Here is a 17,532-nt window from a genome sequence, read left to right on the forward strand (position 1 = left end):
GAATAGTTTTTTGTATTGTGAAGCAGGAATGTTTAAACTGGACTAATGGACTAAGCTTATGTTTATCTTCCATACTAATATTGAAATGGATGGAAATCCAAAGGTGTCTCACAAACATCGAGAACAAAAAAAAACTATTTTATGTTATGTTTGTTAATATGTTTAGGTGATGTGTAGTAGTCAAATATGCTGTGTGCATGAGTTCTCTTCCTGAAATTACCTACTGTAAGAAGGTTAGCTTGTTGTAGGAATTTATTTTGCTGACTTTAGGAGTGTATTATATTCCTGATACTTGTGACAATGATGGATTAATTGCAAGCTTGTGGGACATATCAGATAATCATTGGAATTAGGGTTGAATCATAGGCAAGCAAGGATATTATTCCAACCCTATTACAGATTGTCACAGTATTCTTGGAAGATTTTTATTGACAGAGCTTAATCTACCAAAGCAATTTTCACTCATCTCATCAAGAAGTTTCCTCTTACATATAATCCATTACTGCCCTTATTAAACATGGCAGTTCTTCATATGCACAATATGAACTTCTCAGGTTCATACATTTTATTCACCTAATAATTTCATTAGCTGCTCTCCAGCTTTTCCTTACTTACATGATCTTAAATGAGAAAGCAGGTGCTGATCCAAAGCCACAGACAACACCAAGCAGAAATACAGGTAACAGGGAAAACCTGGCAGCCAAACACAGCCAGACATCTTCGAAAAATCACCTCTTGTCCTACTGCCCTGCCTGGCCTGCACTCAGTCCTTCCCAGCACCCTTCCCAAGCAAATATTTTTGTAGTATGCCTAAAGGGTTTCTACATTTGGGGTATTTTGGATAAATCCTCTTGTACAAAAAGGAGGTACCTATATTTCTTTTCCATCTCTATCCCTTGAAGACACTGCTAAGTAGGTTTTTGTCAGTAATAGCTGCACATCAGTGTACAAATAGAAACAAGATGGAATTCTGGGCTTATCCGAAAATTAGTGATTTCCTTTTGACTACTTCAGGAAAGGAGGAATTACCCAGAGTAATTCGGGGAGAGCTGAAATAGATCTAAAATCAGCAGGCATCGTTTTAAATGCCTATTACATATAAATAAAACAAACAGGAAAGTGATCTCTCAAAGATGAAAGAAACCAGACTAAAATCCTGCTGTTATAACAGCTGAACTTTGGAGGGTGAGGCAAATAGGGACACTGTTAAATGCCATTCTGCTCTGCTGAACTCGTGGCAGGTGCATGTCAGGTACCTGGAGTTCAAACTCTTGGAAGCAGCCCTAGCAATTATTCCCTCCAAGGAAACCAAAAGGAAGAGCAGGAAAAAGGGATAATAATGCCCATATGCTTGGTATAAAGATGTAGTTGCCTTCCTTTGTATCTGAATAAGAGCTGGAACTCCTAACAATGGCCCAGCTACTTCTAACATATCACACTTTAGCTCTTCTTTGTAAAGAATTATTCCACTGGCATCATTTCAGTCAAATATGTTGTGATTTGAGGAGCTTCTATCAGTGCTGGACTGGTGCCAAAGGAGTAGATTATAGCAGTTCCTTTTCTGGCTTTTCTAAATGGTGCAACTCACAAGTTAGCACTTAGCAGCTGTAATATAAATGTAGTTATAACAAGAGCTGTGTAGCTTGTCAAACCCCTTTGTAGCTAACAAAGGGAATGGGTTCGTTTGTACAATGTCTCCAAACTCTGTGTTTAAGGAAATGCTGAGTCTGTGACTCCAGCTCACAAGCTAAGGAGCTGCATCAGATATAGTAGGCTGTATTTTTATGTATGTACATACATGCAAAATTATGGGGAATTATGTGTATATCAAAAGCTGGGCAATGTTTTCCATTTCAGTTTATTTGGATTTAGCTGAGGTAGATAGGAACACATTATTTTAAATAAAGCTAGCACTGAAATAAGGGTGTCCATGCACCTTTTAAAAATATTTTTAGTGCCATTAAAATACCCCACTCAGGTTCTGTTGGCACAGCTCCCTCATTCTACAAATAGCCTGTTTCAGAAATGTCTAACAACTGTAGGAATAGCTGAATCTATTTTATTTATTAACTGAAGGGAGTGGAATCTGACTATCCAGACTTTGGGAAAGAAATTCTCTGAAACCATCACAGAGGTAATTGGGCTTGGTAATTACTGCATTAGCTGCAAGTTTATTAAGGGCCACAAAAGGAAATGCCATCCTGGTGACCTTTGAGGCTGCATTTCACAGCATGTTTTCTACATGAGAACAAATGATGAAACTTGACTATTTCTGCCAAGTGAGTGGTAGCTATGGTGAAGATTTATAGCTGTAATCTGGTAATCTATGGGCCTAATCATACAGTTATAGAGCTGCGTGTCATTTACTCGAAAAGCCTGAAATGATCCAGCACTGTGTAGGCTATGGTGAAGGAGTGCATTTTGTCATCTGCAAGGTTAGGAGAAATACAGCCTCTTTAGCAGACTGTAAAAGAGAGACAAGAGCTAATGTTTCTCAAAATAGCAGCATGTTACACGAAATTTTACAAGAGTCAGAGAGCTAAGAAATGGGGACTGGAAATCATTATGATTTTCCTCTTTTGTACTGCTTCAATAATTACATAGATTTTCTATTTTTTTTTTTTTTTTGGAAATTATTTAAGTCATGCTCGCTTCATCTCTCTCAGAGAAGCAAACACAGAAGCAGACTAATAATGTAATATTGACATATTTAAGTGTTGGATTCTTTAGCTGAGAGCAGCATGTTCAGAATGTATCATGCCTGTAATGTGCCTGTGTTCCCTTATCTTTGTGTCACATTTGATTCAACAGTCAAGAAGTGCTAATAAAAAGTGCATATTTCAGTTGTTCTATTTTAGGTAAACATAACATTTCTAAGCAATGCACATTTCTACAAATAGAAATCAGGGTGGCAAACGCTTTGCTTCTCTTCTTAATTAACCTATCCTTGCCAAAACTGCTATGTTCTTCAGCATGAGCAAGGAATGAAACTGATGATTGAAAATTTAAATTAATGCCTTTTCTTGTGATCTTTTGGCTGAGAACAAGAGCAGCTTCCACCTACCATCTGATGCATTCCCTTGCAAAAGAACCAGTGTCAGCCTGGGTCCCTGTGCAGCTGCAGGGAGTGAGGGAACAAACACATTTATATTGTCTTTGCTTTGGAGCCAGCTCACCTGGGAAGGGGAGATGCTGCCCAGCCTGCAGCAGGTCTTGGCTCCTGCTCTGCCTGTCAAATCCAAGTACTTAAATAGCTATTTAGAACAGGGGCTGAGGTCCAAAAGACAGGCAGTGATGTGTAGATCACCTGAAAAGTCATGATTCCACATGACACATTTGCTCCCTTCTCCTCCCCACCTGCTCAGCCCACAGGTCTGTTTTAAATCAATCTTTTCACCTCTCCCAAGACTCACAATTTAAGCAGAGCAGACGCTGACGAAAACAGATTTATAATGAAGCTGGTGGCCATTAAATACCAGCCTTCCACCAGAGGTGACCTTATTGGAAAGTGTTGTACAGTGAATTTATTTTGACTTTGCCCATTCTCTACCTCATCTTGCACGCTGGCAGCCGAGGCAGTGGTGGTGGGAGGTCTGAGAATAATGCCCACGTCTCCCTTCATTACAGCTGCACTTCACATCCCAGCAGCCTCCAAGCCTCAGGGATAGCACATTCATTACCTCTTTCAGAGACAAGTATTTTACATATATGGCTGAAAGGTGATTAGAATCCCTGACACAACAGTGTTTTATCTGGAATGCAACCATGAAAAATGCATGCCTAAAACAAAAAAGACATCCTACATCCTTCTCCTAATTGATTTAAGCTACAAAGACCAGCTTCAGTTTTCCCAGGGCACAGGAACTATGAGGAAGACACAAATTGCATGTTTTCAAATCTCCTCATAAAAACTGCTTGACAGGGGGTTGAAAGCAGACTTTTCTGTTTCTCAGATGTCCTAGTCCTGTGAATGTCATCAGTCAGCAGAAGCTCACGTGCCACCACCTGATCATAAAGAACAGTTCTGTAACAACCCTCATTTCATGCTGCTGATTCCAGCCCACCATAAATCAGCCACACCACGAGTAATGTTGGAAATAATTGTCTGCTCCAGAGCTCCTCTCTCCCAGCCCAGGTGCCACACAGCTGTAGCCACATGCAACCCCTGTCCTGCTGGACTGGGTTAGAGCAGCACCTCCAGCAGTGATGCTCCCTGAGTGCTTGGAAGATCTTTAATGCTGCACACTGGAACAGTGCAGATGTACCCATTCAGTGGTTTTAAAAACATTATAAATGGACTCAGCTCTGGCTTGAACTAGGTGCTCTCTGCAGATGGAAAATGGGATAGCAACTGCTACTTCACTGAAAGCTGCCTGGAAATGCAGCAGGTGATGCCAGCACTGATCCTCAGGTGCACAAGGCACTCTGATCCTTTCTCTCCTACCCTCTTTCTAATATCCAGCTTTAATATCCAACCCTGAGCAGGGTTTGCTGTCACTGATGGCTGTTTGTGCAAATGAATCAGCACAGCACAGCTGATGTTTTGACTTCAGCCTTGTTTGACCCCTGTGTTCCTTAGCCAGGTCTTACACAGAAACTTTGAATAATGTTCTCTTAAAACCTGTGGTCAAAACTGTCCTGGGCTGGTCCAGCCACCCTCAGTTAACAGCAGACAGATCAGCCTTAGAGAACCCCAGCCACATCTCACACAAGAGCTTCATTCAGTCCAAAGTTGCTAGAAGAAAGAAGAAAGTAGTAAAACAAAAACAAAACAAAACAAAAAAAAAAATAGTTGTGTTCTGATGCAGAGCTACCTAGATTAGAAAAATAATGTTGAAATCCAGAGTAGTGATAGAAATGCCCCAAATTACCAGCTAAATGAAAGTGTTTTGGGATGTCTGATCCTTCTTATCAGGTTGGCCCAGCTGTACAATTTCCCATCTCCAATTATACCAAAAGGTCCAAACTTCCTCCTTCATTAATGCTTTTGAAGGATTTAATGAGTTACTTCATCAGGTTAATAAATCCCCTCAATAATTTTATTACACTTTGATACAATTATTCAAGAGGTGCAGCTAACAAATGATCATCATTTATATTTCTTGACAGAATAACTTAGTTAATAAATTTTACCCATGAAATTCAGAATTCATAAATAAACTATGGGAAAAATGGAATGTCTGTGTGGAGGAGGGTTTTTCCTATTTCTGGTTAAGGTTCTATTGGAAGTCCTCTGTCTCTTGTGCAATAACTTCAGGCTAAGGAGAACTGCAGGAGGTTGGTGCCTTTTGGCAATGTCCTGCTTCCCACTGAGTGCTTAGGGGCAGTCCAGCTGCTGCAGCACATGTGCCACTGGACATAACCCATATAAATTTGCTCCAGCACTCCCTCAGGTTTAAAATCCAGCTTCATAGAGGCTGTTCCATTCCTTGAGGCTAAGCTCTTTAGCTGATTTTGACCAGGTGCAGTGACTGTCAGAAATAAGCATTCTATTCTGGAAATTATTTTAAAACTGAATTGAATTGGTTGCCATGCCATTTTTTTTTTCCTGGGGCATTATAGTAAATTACATCATCAACAAAATAACCTTAGGGGCAAGGGTGTTTTCAGAATCTTAACCTCTAAATAGCCAGCAGTATTACAGCTTCCTATTACCAGATTAATAATATTTATGGTAGGTAGACTGCAAGAATGGGATCATACTATTTATTTACTTACTGTTGAAAGCCACCTCTGGCAAGAACAAATTTCCCATTAATCACTACCTTATCTCTGTAAGAAAGAGTTACTCTCAAGGACATCTGTATTATTCCCATTGTTTTATTAATACAAGAATACTCTACTATGGATTTTTTGACATTGAACTTTATTTATTTTCTAGATTTTATTTTTAAAGGGGAACTGAAATGCTTAAATAAACATTGAACTTTCTTAATAAATGAACTATTTAAGACTGCAACTGTAGCGATAAGATCCCAATGTTTCCCTGAATATATTTCTATGTAAAGAAACTGCAAATCAGTATTTTTTCCTTCTTTTTTTTAATCAACTGAAACTCCACTTATGAATTTTTAGTTTCTTCTGGGAGTGCAAATGACCTTGTTAAGTTGTGAGAGTGCCAGAAAAATGGTGCCCTCCAGTCCAGGGTGTCAGAGAAGTGAAGCCAATTTCTAAGTTCAGGTCTTGTAATAAAAAAATGCATATTTCTCTCTCCTTTCACATAGGCTTTAGCCAGCATTTGAAACATTACCTATGGGGCTGCAGGATGATTTGTTTTTCTAATTTTTCAAGAGCACTACATCATATATTTTAAACTTTAGAAAAGAAATCAGTGTAGACCCAGCAGAGGACAATATCAGCAAAATTCTCTTTCATGTGAGAAAAGCATTAGTGGAAAGCCTCCACCAGCCTTATGCAGTACCAGAATGAGGTGATTGTGCCAGTAGAAGGGGTAGCAATTAATGTTAATTTGCTGTTTAATTAGGTGTCCAGTACAGAACAATGGTGAGACACCTGTGTGGGTGGGAGGAGCCCCCTGATTGTCAGGTGGACACAGCCACTCCTGCCCCCCAAAGTCAGGCACTGCTCCCACAGCAATTACTCTGCAGCCTGTCAGATGTGGTTTAGGCAGTAATTTGTTTGCAGAGTGAAAGGTGTGCTTGCAAACAGAGTTAAGGGCTCTGTCCCCTGTCCTGCTGCTCAGTCCAAACCGTGGGGTGTGAGGATGCTCTGGGAGGAGTGCCAGCCCAGCAGCTGGGTTTGTGTGGCTCCAGCAGCCAGCCCTGCTCAGCTGTGCCCTGCTGAGAGCTGGGACCCCCTTGCCACAGGCTGAGGCTGCCAACCCCACACACAGCAATGAGAAACACCCCTGTGACAGGGGCTTCCTTCAGCACTGCCAAAAAACCCCACAGCATTTCCATCTTTGTGCATTTAAATGTTTGAGTTAATAACATTTATGAGGCAGCATGGGAAAATGAACTTAAATACATAATTTGTCATCTCAGTAATACTGAATTACACCATTACTGAAAAGGATACAGAGAAATGTGTCCAATAAACAGAGCATAGTTTGCACAATTTGCTTTGCATTTCCCACATCCTGCAACAAGAACAGGGTAGTCAGGCTCCTTAATGATCATAATATATGTACAGAAAGAGCAGCTCCCTGAGGGCTCCTGATTAATCAGGAAAATGCTCATTTGTTCTGGCAGAAGTGATGTGCATCTAGGCAGGGCAAATGATGAACCCTAAGTGCACACATCAGCCATCAAAGCCCAAAAGTTTCCATTCATTGAACTCATTTTCCCTCTAAGAAATAACACTCCATGTCTTAGCACTTGTTCTTGTCCCAGTTCCATTAGGGTTTGGTCTGATAAAGGCAGAAAGAGGCCCCACATCCATTTCAGAGACTCTAAATGCATTGAGCTCCCAAATGAAGGCATTTCTGCTGTTTGCTCAGATACCCTGTTCAGGGGAGGACACGAGGATCTGATCACTGTGCAAGAGACTTGGGGGCAAGTTGGAAGATTTAAAGGATTTTTCACCAGTTGATCTAAATCCCTGCCTGTTTTTTAGTACCCAAGAAGCTGCCCACTTTCAATCCTTCCTCCACTCCATCACAGCCATATTAATTCTCTGGTTTGGCACAGCTGTTGCCATCTAGAAGTTTGCAGTGTGGCATTTGAAATCTTTATTTCAGATTTTATTTTCTGTTCTGAATTGGAAGTTTGCTAGTAATGAGGTGAATCCTCTGTGCCTGACACGTATTTCCCTTGGTGTTCATTTTTAAATTAGCCACAGAAAGGACAAACTAAAAGCAGATGTGTCATATTTTTCCTCTGTGTGTTGGAAGCTCACTCATGGAAATATCTTTGTTAGATAAATGAATTCCAGGTTACTGGGATAAACAGATGCAATAAAATACTCGTGTGTAGAAGAAACCCTTACAAAAATGTGATCCAACAGCTCTTCAAGGAAATTGCCATGTAAGAGATCCAGCTTTGAGGCTTACCTCAGGCTTTTGCATAACATGATAGTTAGTACTTTAAACTGGAGAAAATGTGATGGGATCTTTTGATATTTTTCTTCTTGCTTTTTCAATTTCATGGGATCCGCAGAAAGGGAAGGGAACCAAAGCTGAACTAATGCTGTGCTTTTCCCTCCACCACTGCCTGAGCACATGGCAGGGATTGCTTGGTGGAGAACTGAGTATCTGTTACCCTTCTTATGGGCATCTCAAAATTGCCAGAAAATGTAGGTTTTGGACTTCTTTTCAGCATAACATGAGAAAGAGGAAAACCAGAAATAAATGAGAAGGCTGAAATATAATAAAAAACCAGTAGTTATTTAGTTTGGCTACTGATTTATTAATGTATTATAGTTAAGCACTGAGGAATAAAGCTTACTTAAAAATGTTCCTCAGCTCTAGGCAGGATTATTTACAGGAAATAAAAACAGTTAAAGAATTAGAATGAAATCCTGCACGTACTGAGTCAACAGAAATGTTGCCACCAGCCTCATTAGGCCAGGTTTTAGCCCCAGATATCTACAAAGAACCACAATTCTCTTGCAGCGTGACTAGCAGATTAATATCTGACAACACCAGTTTATCTTTCCCTACAGAATCCTTAATTTTTATGCAGCCAGCCTAAAAACTTTGCTCCACGAGTTTGTGTTTCAGTGCAAACCAGACAAGGTTCCCTGCTCCTTTCAGGCTGTTTGCTCACTGTCACCATTCCCATTTGGCTTAAGCACCTCCTGAAATTATTATTTTGCCTCCATGTCCTTTATAAGAATATTTTTCCTCTGAGGTATCTGCTTTCTCAGCAGCAATTTTAAGGTATTTCAGGCTACAGAAGAAATATAAAGTAAACCCTGTGCTCATATATATCATAAAGAACATGATCCTTTAACCCTGTCCTGATGGGAAAACCCATCAGCATTTGCTGTACTTCAGTGATTCTCCATATGCTTTTGCAAGGAACATTTTGCACCTGCCAGCACAACACAGGACAAACAGCAGCGTTGCAGGAGGAAATATACACTAATTTACACAAAGCCTTAGGTGGTCTATTAGCCCTTCATAAAACCAGGAATGTGTAATTACTGCATCCATGGACAGAATTAAATTTGATGGACTACAAAGAAGCAATGAGTGAAACAATTAACAACAAAGCCCGAGTAAACTGCTCTGATGGGGAGCCATGGCCTTGGCTGAATTGGCCTGACAGCTCAGGTTTCCCTCTGCTGTCCCCAGGGACGTGCCCACCCCAAACTTTTCACTCAGTGCAGACAGGTGAGCTCCTGTCAGAGTCACTGCACCTGCTGATCTATTGCAGGTCATGTAAGATACAACCAACAGCCAAATAACCTGCTCAGCACAGGAGTACCCTTCTAGCATCATTAATTCCATCAATACATTCTTTCTCCTGTGTCTCTGGACAAATGGTTGCTCCTCCAAGCCTGATGCCATTTTAGGAGGATGCAGCTCAGTGGAGCACTACTGCCAAGGGGGCAGCACAGCAGATGCTGTCCCAAAAGCCTGATGGAATAGCTGCTCCACAGGCTTTAGTTCATTAAGGTAATTGCAACTGCTCTGTGGCACAGTGCACGGTTACATTTGGGATGGCAAAATCCATCCAAAAGAAAAGCATCTCCCCTGTGCAGCTCTCCAGCCACGCAGGTTAATTGTGAGTACTTTGCAGTGCCTGTGGTGAGGCAGGAGCCTGGGGGGTTCTGTCACAGCTTCCGTCCACAATTTGATTTAATGCCCTCCATGAACAATTGCATCTCAGTGCTTGTAATAAGGAAATGTCATAAAGGTACCTGCTGCCTGGTCCAACATCTTTTGGCTTTGACAGCTCAAATTTACAGCTTTAATTCAGCAGCCTGGAAGCTTGGTATTCTGTACACACACGGGGAAGGGCTGACAGAGCAATATTTTATAAAAGTTCACCTGTGTTCAGCGACTCATGGAGGATATAACCCCTTGGACCTTGTGAAATGACTTGCAGACACATTCCCACTCCAGATTTGTCCAGTGGCAAATTACAAAGTTCTAATCAAACCCCAGTGTGCCTGATGTATTCACTGGGAAGTTTTGCTTCTGTAGCATAAAGAGTTGAACTTTCAGCAGTTTGAGCAAGTGCTCAGCAGGGTTCTCTCAGCTCTGAGCACCCCCAGCAGGAGGAGGAAAGAGCCCTTCAAAGCCAGTCTGATTTCCCTGTTCCTGATACCCAGGTGAGATAAATCCCCCAAACCAGCACAGCTGAAACACAGAGCTAAATGTGGCTGTGAAAGGTGCTACCACACCAGCACTGCTTGGGAGACTCTGGACAAACCAGGTGTGGGATTTCCGTGCTGTGCCAGTGGCTGCCATGCCCAGGACAACACCACCCTGCTGAGCACGGCAGATGGGCAGGAGCTGAGGAAGGGAGGAGAGCCCCAGGCCCTGCCCGGGCTGCTCTTTGACACTCTGCTCCTTTTGCAGCCCGATTTACATCCCCCGGGGTCACTTTGGGGAATGTCAAAAACTGCAGGCACTGCAAACGTCCCCAGTCTGGGCAGGAGATGCAGCTGTTTGATGAGCCCTGCTGTCATTACAGCAAAATGACTCAAGGACTTCCTTAAAAAAAGCCTCTTATTTATAGTATCATAGATGACCTTAATGTCTTTTATCTGGGAGGTGCTTTGGAATACTGTACAAGCATGACAAGATGGTCCTGAAATAATGGGAATTTAAACAGAATCTAACAAGGAAAACATAAATATTGGATGGAAAGAGAAAAAACATTTGTTGAAATCTTCAGCAAAGTAGTATAGTTAGGAAAAGTCTGCACTTCTGAGCTGGAGTTTTACAGCACATCTTGCACATGGGAGTCAGTGCAAGTGTGTATTTTGGCACAACTTTTGCATTGTACCAGTTTTTATTTTATAGCATTAGTTTTGGTTTGTGCTTTAATCTGTAGTGGAGAGACAGGAAATGTGTTTGTACCAACCTCTCTGTGAGGTTGTGTGTCAGTGCAGCCTTTCTTGTGCCAGATAAACACAGTCTAGAAGAACTACAGCTACGCATCCCTGTTTGAACAAGAAAAATATTTGAAGTGGTGAATAAAGGAGATATCTGAGGCATGCTGATTTAAACCTGGCCAGGTCCTTGTGTTCCTACAGGGGATAATTATAGGTGAAATCTTCAACAGAACTGTATTAATCAGAGTAGGATCATCTGCCAGTGCCCTTCCCGTCAAAACTCAAACAGCAGCAAGGAAATGAAGCAGTAATGACAGGGCTTCCATTTAGCCACTAAATATCTTTTCTTAGGTATCCATATTTTAATGAGATTTATGTGCTTTTTAAAGTAGGAGACGTTTTGATGATCTTAGATAGAGTCTCTAATTAAACATTCTGTAATTAACCTTGGCTTATCTATGTCAAATGCCAAGGAATTTGAGCAAGCCAGGTTAAACCCTACTTAAAGACATTCAGGGAAGACAGTGTCTAACACCAGGTTTCTAAAGCAGGACAGAAGGATGTCCCTGCACCAGAGATCCCTGCTCTGTGGAGCAGAGCAAGGAAAGCCCAGGCTGATGGTGCTGTCAAAGCTGGAGGGCTGGATGTGCTCCCAGCCCAGCAACCCACGAGCCTCTTCCCTTGGCTTGGTTGGAAATTCTTGCCTCTCTTGACTCATTCAATTTTTCCCCACCCTTTGATGAGATTCCCATATGGGATGTGGCATCTGTGAGCCACAGATTACTTTAATCTGAAAAGAATGGTTTGGAAAATACACAGCTGACATAAATATACTGAGTTTTGAATGTCTTCATTCTCACATGCCAATGTATAACGTTGCATCCCAGAAAAATACATTTAAAATAATAATTGTAATGAATTTGTAGAGGGTCTGGCTCCTGTCTCACAGACAGATCTATGCCACACTCTCCCTTGCTACATCTGTGAAATATCCATTATTTTTCCATGGTGTAAATGATCTCATTTCTGTTGCTTTCCCTGCAACCCAATGCCACATTCATTCCTCCTTCGAAAATTTCAGGAAGAGAAGCAATTTGTAAGAATGACAGGAAAATGGCTTCTCATCTGTGTACACCACAGCAATCTGACACACAGAAAGAGGCTTTGGTGAGTTACACAAATCCTAATTCCCACTGAGTTTCAAGCAGTCCAGATTTAAAAAGAAAAAAAAAATCCAAACTGACATCAACCAATTTGATCATAAAGATTCTAATTCAGCACAGGTTAATTGAGAAGTCAGATTTACTGCTATCACTTCTGGAGAGGAGGGAGATAAGCGAACACAATGACTCTTTATCAACAATATGGGGACTTCATTTAAACAGAGAGCATTAGGTTACAGGCTGGAAGATTAGTAGCAATCAGCCTGCTCTCAGAAAAGAAAATGCACTGGGTGATAAAGATAGAAGGCAGGAAGCTGGGTGCATAGAAATGAGGTTTGATGCCAAATATTACTGGTCAGATCTGAGCTATCTGTCACGTTGGCACTGATCATTGCTGATGCATAATTATTATTACTCACCTGTGATCAGGTCATTTACCACTACCAATCCAATGGCTCCTCCCACCCATTTCATTTGTTAATGGCATTTTAATGAAAAAAAAAGTCTATCTAATACCTCTTTGAGATGACTAACCATTGTGTAATAGTACATAATGGTATATGAAATACATTTTCCTTTTCCCAATCACCCATAAAAGATATCAGCTGTTATTCTGTTCCTTAGCCACAACCCCATAAATCTGAGTGCAGTTCTGCCTTTAGAGGTGGCAGGCTTATTTTTCCTCTTTCTTTGTGTGGCATGTGTTTTCCATACCAAAAAGTGCCTGTTTTGTTGCAAGTGACAGAAGGAGAATTTAAAGGGATGCTGGAGGATCATAAAGACTCCCTTCTATCCAATCCCAAGCATGCATTCACCTTTCTGTTCAGCTGACTAAAGAATTAGAAACTATTAATATTGTCTCTGTTGGCAGGTCAGAAAAATACTTATTCTGTAGTCAAGCAGATTAATCCAAAGGGGAAAATAACCCTGCAAAGCCCTGCAAAAGCTGCTGTCTAACCAATCCACTTTCCAAAGCCAGATGTTTGCAATCTGTTTAAGTGTTAATCTCATGATACGTCTTTTTATGCCTACTGAAATGATTTCAGCATGTATTGAACTATTAGAGAATTCATATAATTAGGGCAGCTCTTATTTATGAAGGAGCTTTTTGGATGAAGCCCTATCAGTGTGCTTGTGAGCCATGTGCTCATGTTAATTATTGAGGCATGTTGGGACATCTCCTCATGAGGTTTTTTGATGGGTCTGGACACTGGCTACTCTTTATGTATGAAAAGACACTCCTAGTGAAATCAGAGGCAGGATAATAGTGGGTAAGTGGGCAGAGGTTGAGGTCAGAGGTGCAGTTTCTTAGAGCCTGTGATGGGTATGGAAAGCAGATTTGCAAATGAAGGCACTGCAAGCCAGGCAGAGATCTACTCCAGTAAAACCAGGGTAACCATGAAAGGTGGTTATAGTTCCCCATTGGTCCTGAAAACTGGAGGGATTATTTTCCTTCTCACACACACCTCCTTAGATCTTTTCTTGGCATGATTTTGGTCTCCTCTGATAAAGAGCTGGTTTGAAATACAACAGCCAGACTGTGAGTTCTTAGCCAAGACCCCTTCCATGACAGGTGCTGATGGGCTCTGCTGTGGAGAATAATGGTTTGTGAGAGGCAGGTCACAGGAAGGGTCAGGAGGCAGCTCAGAAAGCCTTGCATTTCATGTCAAGGATCTTAAAGGGTCTGGGAGGGCTGCAAAAACTTCCCTCTGGGGCTGCTGACTGACAGATCAGTGTCTTGGTTATAAACTGATCTTGATAAATCATGTTGATCTACTGTTTGCATGTGGCTTTAAGAGAACTGGCGGTGAGCCATGCATTCCTGTGGCATCCTAGAGCAAATCCATAGGGAAGAAGATGGATTATGCCTTGCTTTGTGTCCTGCTGGCCCACAGGACCATCTGGGAGCAGCACCTCCACACCAGGAGGTGCCCAGCCTTAAAGTGCCACTCTCTCTTCCCATTTTGTGAATCTCCACTGACATCCCAGTTCCCCAAGGGCCATTTAACCCCTGAATCCTTCAGCAAAGCCTCTCTTCCTAACAGGCAGGCAGCAGATTTTGTCTGTGGGAACTGGCTGGCAGAGAATACGTGCAGTATTCTGCATCTGCGCTTACCCACACAGGGTGAGGAGTTTATCATGGGGCTTAAGGATGATTCCTTTCTAAGTGTGGTATGAGATGAGGAAGAGGAATCAGTTTGAAATTAAAATGAGGATTTTTCAACTCGTCCTTAATATTTATAAGGCTCCTTCTGCCTTACAGACAAAATCCTCAAGGAGAAGATGGAAAGCTGTTCATCCTTATTTCTTGTGCCTTTAGTTCAGCTTCTCATTGTTCATATTATTCTAAGCAAAATAACTGTTCTGGAAATGCAGTCATTTACAAAATCCAGTCTACTAAGCCTTAAACAGCAGAGACATGTCCTGCTATGTTTGTTCCTTTGTTGTTGCTATGGCATTACCACACATTTTTCCATGTAGGAAAGGAAATCCCGTGGAGACCAGATAATAAAGGCTTGAATTTCCAGGGCACAGTGTCCGTCTCGCCTCTTGACCTGTTTGACACATTCTTTCACCAAACCTGCATCACTGAATCCAAATAAACAGCCAGCCATCAAAGGAAATACTTTAAAAGGATTGTTCATGTTTAGCCTTGATGAAATATACATTGGAAACCCTGCATTTTAATCACGTTTGGAGTTCTGCATTTCAAAAATGGTTTTGTTTAACTACATCGGACTTGTCATTCAGGGAAGTTTCCTTCCGTAGGATGCCTGCATTTAAAAGTCGAGTTAACCAAACCCAAACAAATTTCCCAGGAGGCTGCAACAAACCAGACAAGTGTCTCACACACTCAGCTCTGACCTCTGTGCTGCACCAGGTGTATCCCTGCTCTCTGCAAGATTCCAAGATGCTGCATGTTTATACAACATCCCCAGATCTCAGCAGGGTGTCGTGAGGATTCATCAGAATCACTGCACGTCACTTGCTGGAGCAAGCTTTGGCTGGAACTCCCCACTTGGCTCAACATTAGTTTGCAAAGATTAATCCTGTGTCCCAGTCAGCCTGCCCTGCCCGAATCCCCTGATCATCCTGGGCTGCACAGAATTGTTGTGCTTTGTTTTATCTTAAAAATAACTATTTCATGGTGTTACCTGAAAGAATTAGAATTAGATGAATGAGTTAGAATTAGAATTAGAAAAGAGGTAGAATTGATGAATGAATACAAGTTTGTTAAATGCTCCAGGATATTTATCCTACATGACTTTTTCAGTACCATCATCTTCAGCTTACTTTAATGAAGATCTAGCTATAATTTGAGCAAAGTGTCACCTGTTGATGCAGTTATTAGGGAAGAATGTGCACTTCAGAACTGACTAAAGGTAAATATCTCAGACAGAATTGTTTGATGCAAATGATGAAGTTATTTTGGGCCAAACTTCTTGGGCATCATTTTCTGTGTCTCCCACTGCTGTCATTTTTGTGTGGCACAGTTCAAAGGCACAGGCAGATTGAAAGGGCCTTGTATCCTCTCATCTCTTGAAGCCACATATCCCTGTTGCACACAGGATATTGCAGCCAGAGCACACAGCACAGGATAATCTGCCACAGGCAACATGCAGCTTATGGCCTTCCAAATTCTTCAGCCAGCACAGGAAAACAAACAGCAGCCTTACAGACTTAATGGACTTTTAATGCATTTGATGGATTCTGCATTCAGCAGTTTCTAATAGAACATCTAAAGAGGGAAAATTCCCTTCCCATGGAGATTCTGAGGAGAAAATGAACTGACAGTGTAAAGGCTCCTCTTTGCAACACTTGGGTGCTGTGCAGGAGAACTCAGAGGCCAGACCTGGAGTCTTCATCTCTTCTGAAACATCCCTCATCCCTGAGCTCTCCGGGGTGAGAACTGAGCTGTGTCTGAGCCACAGGCTGGTCACGTAGCACAGCAGTTAGCAGAGGCAAAAGGCAGCATTGAACTAAACTCCCCAGAGCTTGAAAACTGGGGCTGCAGAAACTGGGGCTGGAAGTCTGCTCCCATGGCCAGGGGGAAGCTGTGGCTTTAGACAGAGTTGTTCTGCAGTTATCAGGAAGAAGACAAAGCCTTAAATTCCTTTGTTGAATCCATATAGGCAGCAGTGTGACACATTCCTCCTAGTCACATATCCTTGACTTTGTTGTTGACTTTTTGCATAATCTTTGAACTTCAGCTATTGATAAATACATTGGTTTACAAAGCAGAGAGTAAATCACCATTCACTGCTGAGCTGCTATTGTGCCACTCATTTGTAAGGCAGCTTTCAAGCTTTTTTTAAAATCAGTTTGGCTTGACATTTTGTTTTCCTACTATTATTTATGAGCTCTATCTTATGAATGGATTATGTAAAATAGTTTAATTCCAGTTGTTGCAATTTCTCAGATGTCATCACACAAATGCTTGCTTTGAGTAGAACACTCAGGTCCAGATTTTGTTCTCAGCTGTGCTGATAACAAATTAGACCATCATCCACAGGGATCAGAAGGGTTTTCCTCAGATTTACAACTGTTATAAGCTTTTAGGAAAAACATTTGAGCAATGCTGTGCTCAGAGTAAGCAAAGGCACATCGCTGCCTTTCAGCAATGTTCTGCAGACAGGGCCAACCCACTGAGCCAGTGGCCTCAGCTCAGAAACTGAACCTGGTGATTCTTCCTGCAAGGAATTAGGAGCTGCATTCAGCTGTGACTGGACTGCTTTTGTTATAATGGCAGAAATGGAGAAGGGTGGATTTTAGAACAGTTGCTTTCTAAGATTTTGGATGCACTCAGTCACTTTAAAGCAACTAAAACCTCAGCAGCTATTTAAAGCAAAGCACTTCAGTCCCCTTTTGATGGCAAGTGTTAGCTCTTCTCTGAGACAGCAGGCTACTGCTGCAGTGAACCAACAGCTCTTAAGCCTTTGCAGATGACAAAAATTGTGCCAATTATTACTCTCCATTTCACAGGTTTCTCTGATCTCTGAGCATCTGACTTTGCACCTGAGTGTGGAGCAGAGCCCATGTAAAAACAAGAGTAAAAACACTCCTTCTGTTGCTAAGGAGCATTTGGGATGTACTATTGCTATTTATTTCCCTACACAAAATGCTACTTCATTTCCTGAGATGAAACATGGGATGTGGCCTGCAGCAGGTGCAGATAAGGTGAGGGATCATGCAAAGCAGAGAGAAAGAAGAGTAACTACAAATTTTTGCTTTGTGTTGGCTTGCTCAGGTTGTTGCTCTGTGGTTGCCTGGACTCGGGCCACTCGGTCAGGGCTCAGCTCCTGCACTCACCCAGTGTTTTATTGGAGCCTGGCATCAGAACAGGAGCTGGTCCCTGGCAAGCCCCACAAGGAGCCAAACAAGTGACATTTGTCATCTCAGC

General features: G+C 41.8%; 2 protein-coding genes across 3 annotated transcripts in view; one reads left to right on the forward strand and one right to left on the reverse strand.

Moving 5' to 3' along the window:
* SPATA22 (spermatogenesis associated 22) overlaps positions 1 to 17,532 on the forward strand; it is a 45,736-nt gene that overhangs the window by 12,166 nt on the left and 16,038 nt on the right. Inside the window, exon 10 of one of the 2 annotated variants that reach the window (XR_008434295.1) lies at positions 3,954 to 4,026. The exons of the other annotated variant lie outside the window; for it this stretch is intronic. The gene's annotated coding sequence lies outside the window, so the exon portion shown is untranslated. Of the gene's footprint in view, positions 1 to 3,953; positions 4,027 to 17,532 lie in introns of those variants that run through there. 2 annotated transcript variants of the gene reach the window in all.
* Positions 1 to 17,532, reverse strand: part of LHFPL7 (LHFPL tetraspan subfamily member 7) — a 58,499-nt gene that overhangs the window by 7,429 nt on the left and 33,538 nt on the right. The gene's annotated exons all lie outside the window — the stretch shown is intronic.

This window comes from Vidua chalybeata, chromosome 20 (assembly GCF_026979565.1).
Source record: "Vidua chalybeata isolate OUT-0048 chromosome 20, bVidCha1 merged haplotype, whole genome shotgun sequence".
Classification (NCBI taxonomy): Eukaryota; Metazoa; Chordata; class Aves; order Passeriformes; family Viduidae; genus Vidua; species Vidua chalybeata.